Here is a 6,000-nt window from a genome sequence, read left to right as displayed (position 1 = left end):
GCTAAAAGGCTATGAAATAAGGAGTGGAGATGTGTGTGCAGACACATGAGGATGCTGCTGGGCAGAGTGATCTCCAGGTCCTGTGCTGACACCCTGCCCCTCTTCATGGTGATGGGCTGCAGTACCCACTCCTTGTTGATTGCTGCTTATTGCCATCAGGACTGCAGGGCAGAAAACGTGCTGAAAGCAGGCCAGCCACAAAAACAGCTCTTCTGAGTTGATTTCTGCTGTGTTAGGAGGAAAACAGTCTATAAAGGAAAATTCAAGAGAGAGCTGGGACAATCAAAGGCAGCATAGGCGAGAGACAGCTAAATAAAAGCAGTGGCAGCGATGTGCCCCCAGCGAGGAATCACTGCCTTCTCCATTAAGAGTTAACACTGGATCAGCACAATCCCTATTTTTAACTGTCTCTAGCAGTTTCCTAGCAGCCTGCTTTGACTGGGTTATGCTCAAGGCCTGCCTTAATGTTAGTGCCATCGGGGAAAAGAGGAATTCCTGCGCTGGCCCGGGAGCTGCAGGACATTCCCAGAGTGTCCTGCTTCGCTCATTGCCTTTTCCAAAGCTTCTGTCTGGTTGAAATAAGAGCCCTTCCAAAACTTCCAAGCAATTAAATTAAAACTCCTTGGAAGGCAGGCCTGGATTGCCTTTCAAGAAGGGAGGCTGACTGCAAGCAAAGTTAGCAGTGCTGGTGTTGAACGGTACAGCAATGCTTGGAGCAGTTTGCCCTCCCATGGCCAATTGGAACTTGCAGCTTCTGCTCTCCAGTGCTGCCACAGAGATTTCCTTTGGCTCAGATGGACTCAGACTCTGTATTAGCATTGTGCTCCTTGCCTGTGTCTTTAGTCCAACCCCAGGATAATCTGCCTGAAAGGGAGAGCAAGGGGTTTGCTGGAGCAAAGCACTCTCATGGAGAGTGCCCAGCACAGCCTTCTCCAGCAGCCCCTGCTTCCTTGCAGGCAGTTTTGGCTTCTTGGGGATACCGTGGGCCTGTTCTGCATGTCATGGTTTGGTCACTTTTTTGTGGTTTGTTGAGGCTCTTGGGTAAACTACAAAATACCCAGAGCTGCTGCGCCTCAGTGGGAGCACCTGACAAGTGACTGCAGGCTGAAGCACTGCTGGGTACGAGCTCTCTGGACACATCTTCTGCATTCAAAGACAAGGGGAAATGGCCTCAGGTTGTGCCAGGGGAGGTTCAGGCTGGACATCAGGTAGAATTCTTCCACTGAAAGGGTGATTAATCATTGGAGTAGGCCACCCGGGGTAGTGGTGGAGTCACCATCCACGGAGGTGATCAAAAAAGGAGCAGACGTGGCCCTTTGCAATATGGTTTAGGGGGTTTGGCAGTGTTGGGTTAAGGGTTGAAGATATCAGAGGTCTTTTCCAACCTTTGTGATTCTGTGGTTCATGGATCCCATTGTGAGATCATTCCTCCACTCTGGGGCCGGATCCCTCACACACCTCTTACGTTTGAGCAACCCCACTTCAGGCTGTGCCTGCACCTGGGTGCAGAGAGCAGGTAGGCCTGGCATGGATGGCATCAACAGAGCCACAGAAGAAAATGGGATGAAAATAGCTTTTTGTCAAGGTTTTGCATGGGAAAACAAGAGATTAAATGCATGCTCCCAGTTTCTGCACTTTTTAATTGCATTTCCTGAGATTCAGACTTTGAGGCATTTAGGCAGAAGACAGACAGCAGTAGATAGGCTGATTTCTGCCTCCTGCCCACCATCTTCAGTGACATCCCAGTAAACAACCAGGCATGAAGCACTGGTGCTTCTTTCCTTCATCCATCTCTCAAAAACCTCTTTTTCTAATTTGCCCTTTGAATTTCTTGGGTTTCTCTTCCCCAGCATCTTCGGTAGATTCCCAAACCCCAGCTATCCCCGCAGCCCGAGACGATCTGCAGTGGATTTCTAGGCAATATGTGCATGACAGCAGTTCTCTCCCTGGTGTCCTACGTTGTTCCCAGCCCCACTCTCCAGGAGACAAAACACTGGAATCTGGTCCCTGTTAATGGGCCATTAGCACTAGCAACATCCAGAGTTGAATGCCTTGGTCTTTGATCTGCCAGCAGTTACTGTGCAGTGTCCAGTGCAAGTGTGGAAAGCCGCATGATTTTAATGACAGGGTGTCCACTGAAGTCTCTGGTTTGCAGGAGGTTGTGATAATTTCCTCTTTCTCCCAGATAAAAGAAATGCAGAGTAAGAGAAGTTCCTTGGCCACTGCTGGGTGGACACTTTGAATACCTCATTTAATTTACTAGATAATGATCACATTTATGGAACAGCTTGTTTCAATTTTCTCATTATCACTAACTGAGATGATAGCTTATTTAATCCGCTTCTGCACCACTTCACAGACAATGAGAAATGTGGGAAGGGAAGTCATTCAGGAGAGCATGTGGAGCCCTGGCGTAAGCAGGTTGATACAGATGAACCATCAGTGAGGAAGCCTCAGGTTTCTGATGAAGGTCACTTAGAGGAACTGAGTCATTTTGCAGGACCTGTGCTGTTGTCCATTCAGGACTCAGGTCATGCTGGAGTTCAGTGGCTGTACCAGATGCCAAAGCTTTTTCTCTGAGACAGTAAGAGGTCTGTGCTGTTAAAAGACTGATATATTGTCTGCCAAGAGGACTGAAGCAAATGATGAATGAGATCAGAGATGAATTTGCTCTAATACTAATACGTTATATGTAAGAGCACAGAGTGTTTCCGCTGATTCTGAAAGAAATTTAATCCTCTGCCACTGAGAAGGAAATGGGTTTGTAAGTCTGAGGAAGGAATGCATCATAATCCCAGAAGAAGTAGGCAGTGATTTCTTGGCACAGGAGATCTGGCAGGATTTTGAAGTGGAACAGGAGCAGGTTTAGCCAGTGGATTTCAGCAATGGCAAACGGGGTGAAGGACACCTGTGGCGTCTTGGCTGTCCCTGGGCTGTTGTGTCTGTTTTCGTATCCTTACCCGTATAATGGGAGCAAGATTAATTATCCAATGTTTTCACATGGAAGAGAGCAAGTTCTCATGCTGCTAAACCACCTCCTTCCCTGATCACAGGGCATGTAAAGCCCTGCCATGTGAGAGGATGGGACCCCAGCTTCACTGTCAGCCGTGGAGGAGAACCACCTGATGGCCCAAAGGGAACTGCCAGAGAGCTCTGACATCTTCTCTTGACTTGTCCAGTGTAACAAATAAACAAACCCACCAGCTGTCCAAAGCAGAGCAAGGAGAATGCAACTGAAGGATTATATCCACAGTCACACCTTCAAGAAATACCAGCATTTCTGAAGGCTAGTGTAAAGTAAAATTATCCCTCTTATTTCAGTTGGCTTCTAAAGAAGGAGATACACAGGAGGGGCCTGAAGTATTCAGATACTGACCTGTGTTCAGTGGTCTCTCCCTAGAACCTTCTGGAGAAGTCAAATGAAAAGCCAGGTGTGCATTGCAGGGGGATTTGTTTTTCCAAATAGAATTTATAAGACAAGCAGAAAAGCAAGGAACTCTTTGGAGTCCAATTGTAAATCAGACCATCAGTCTTTCCTGCATCAATTTTATGAAATATCTGCTTGACCTGTAGCTGTTTAGGAATCATTCTTTAAATATTCTTTTGAGCACCAGCGTCAGAGCTCTGTCTAAAAAGTCCTTTATAATGGGCTGTTCTGCCTTCAGCTCCTACTCGTTTTATGCTAATTGCTGACAAGTCATAATTTTCCAGTAAACCACTCAGAATAAGCTCCATGCAGATATTAATGATACAATAACTCTTTGAGCAGCCACCGAGACTGAAACATGAAAAGCAAAAGGCATTTTCCTTTTGGGATTTGACCCCCTGATTTACAGCTTGTCTTCTAGGCAACAGGCACAAACTCTGTGTGTGGATGGTTGGTTTTCAATCCCCGGATCACAGTGATGAGTTGAGCAGTTACCTACAGGATTGACTGTGCTAGGATGGGAGTACCTGGGCTGCAATTCCTGCCCAGACTTAGGGGAATGAGGTGCCCAGATCCCACCAACTTTGGTAGCAGGCAGTGCCATATTTACTGAGGATTTCTGGAATCCAAGCTGTCACCTCTGCTACTGCTGGCTGAACTTCTAGTCCAGCCTTACCAAGGAATGACTGTGAGTTTTGTGACATGGAGGGGTGGCCAGGGTGCACTGATGGTCAATGGAATGGTCAGGCATGCCTTGGGGTACCACTGCTGCCTTAGGAAAGCACCCAACTGCAGGCAGGTCCAGGAAGGGAAGCGCCAGGAGGAACCCCTGGCCAGACCACCTAAGCTATGGAATAAATCCTCCCATGCATTTAGCCCTGCAGACACACATCTGCTGTCCAGTGGTGAGCAGGGGAAATTCTACAGAGTGAGCTCGTTCCAGGAAGCTTTGGTCTTATTAGTTTTTGGAGGAAGCCCAGGAAAAATTCCATTGGAAAGCTGAAAGCTATTATGGCAGGATAGCTGCTAAGTGACTTGGCATTTGCCCTTGGAGACCAGCTCTCCCAACTTTATGAAAAAATTATATAATCTGATTCTCCGGTTTTGTGTCACTGCAGGCCCAGTGTAGTGTTTTCTACAAAAGGATCGTGATGTTCAACAATTGCCATTGTATGTCCATTCTTTTTTTATTGGTAGAACAAAAGGGGAAATTAGAAAGAAAATGCTGAAAATGTAAAGTCTCCCATTGACTTGCTTCTCTTTGGAGTCCAGTAAGCTGTGGAACACTGAAGATTTTTCAGTCCTTTCAGTTACATTATTAAGTAACTCCTAGTATCACTTATGGGTGTTTAAAGAGAGGAAAATGGGATTTCTCCTGTCTGCCAATTAATTCATCCTGATTAGCACACAATCTTTAGGGCATCACCACCACCTGTGGGCCTCTCCTTCTTCCTCTGCTTGCCACTACAGCTGTCTGGTGTACCTGTTGAGCTGTTAACTCAGGGCATTGTCCTCACCTGGAGAGGCCATTTGTTGACAGCTTGTCTGGAACAAGCTGAGGGTATCCTTGGGAGGAGATGTTGAAGCATGAGGGAGCAGCCAAGCTGGAACTTCAAGAGAAAGAGGCAAGTAATGAATTCTTAAAAGTAGCTCAGCCCGTGGTGGGGCTGAACTGGTTAGGAGCTGATAAATACCTTCCTCTTCCTTCCTTTGGTTTTGAAGAGACAGGCTGTGCTGCTTTGGACAAGCTCTAAGCATCTCTAACCTGCAGGGAAGGCTCAGTTGTCCATTCAGGCCCAGGGCTGGCACTGGTTGTAGCTGGCAGAGGATGAGGGGATCCAAACAAGTGGTTTCTGTTGCTCAAAATGACCGTGCAGTGTTGCCCCTCTACCTGCAGTGCCCTGCTGCACATCCTGCCTGGTGAAGGCATTAGGAGGGACCTGCCAAAGCCTCCACACAGCTCTGACGTTCCATACCCCTGAGCTTCAGCTGAGTCACCCCCCAGGCAGGTCCTGAGAGAAAATCTCTGTGACTCAGGAGGTCCCAGGAACAAGGTGGCTGGAAAGAGCCACCAAACAAGGGAGGTTTTTTCCTTGCCACCATGCTGCTGATCCTGATCTGCTGATCCTGATCTGCTGAGGGGCAAACGGGACATTCAGACATGCTCTTAAGCTTAAGAAGGGAAAGGAATGAATAGAAAACAGGAGGAAAGAATGAGAATAGGCATGGAAGGAGGAAAGCCATTTTTGCCTGGGAGGCTGTACAGCTGCCTATACCAAAGTCTCTTCCCATCCTCCCTGTCACACAAAAGAGGCTTCAGTGCTCACCAGAAAACTGATGAAAGGTGCACAGTGCAGAAAGCAGAGGTTGGAAAGCTTTGTGAAACACTGGTGAGCAGCGCCCAACAGAAGCATTTTCTGCTTCAGAAGATAGTGCACAGTGTTGGGAGAGCAGTGCTGAGCCTCAGCCTGTGCCATGGGGGGCATTCTGGGGAGCAGAGGGGCTGGGTTTGTGGCAGTAAGCAAGGATCTGGGCAGGGTACACACAATGGGTATTTTAGAGGGCCATGGCCA

The sequence above is a fragment of the Corvus kubaryi genome, unplaced genomic scaffold, assembly GCF_017639235.1.
Source record: "Corvus kubaryi isolate FWS band 111438036 unplaced genomic scaffold, C.kubaryi_AGA036_p1.0 124, whole genome shotgun sequence".
NCBI classification, from domain to species: domain Eukaryota; kingdom Metazoa; phylum Chordata; class Aves; order Passeriformes; family Corvidae; genus Corvus; species Corvus kubaryi.
This window is presented reverse-complemented; position numbering follows the sequence as displayed.